The sequence below is a fragment of the Lycium ferocissimum genome, chromosome 6, assembly GCF_029784015.1.
Source record: "Lycium ferocissimum isolate CSIRO_LF1 chromosome 6, AGI_CSIRO_Lferr_CH_V1, whole genome shotgun sequence".
Lineage (NCBI taxonomy): Eukaryota > Viridiplantae > Streptophyta > Magnoliopsida > Solanales > Solanaceae > Lycium > Lycium ferocissimum.
Genome location: NC_081347.1, coordinates 57,139,424 through 57,139,738, shown reverse-complemented (window position 1 = coordinate 57,139,738; position 315 = coordinate 57,139,424).

The window sequence follows — 315 nt, the reverse complement described above, 5'->3', positions numbered from 1 at the left end:
TCACCCCCAAACAAAAGTAAAAGAATAAGCCGTGGTTTACTAAAGCTGCTAGATTCACAATATTTGCTAAATTGTGATTATATGTTACGTAATAACTAAACGTGGCTAGATTTTAATACTTGTTAAATTGTGACTGTATTTAAACAATAGCCCTAAAAGTTGCTATATCATGCTATTTCTACGTTTTTGATACGGTGATTGTTACTTCCCCCATTTTTTTTTAAGAAAAGATTAAAAAAAGTTTGAGATAGAAGATCAGAACATTCTTATTTCCAATTTTTGATGTAGGTATCAATTTTTTTTAAAATAAAAATA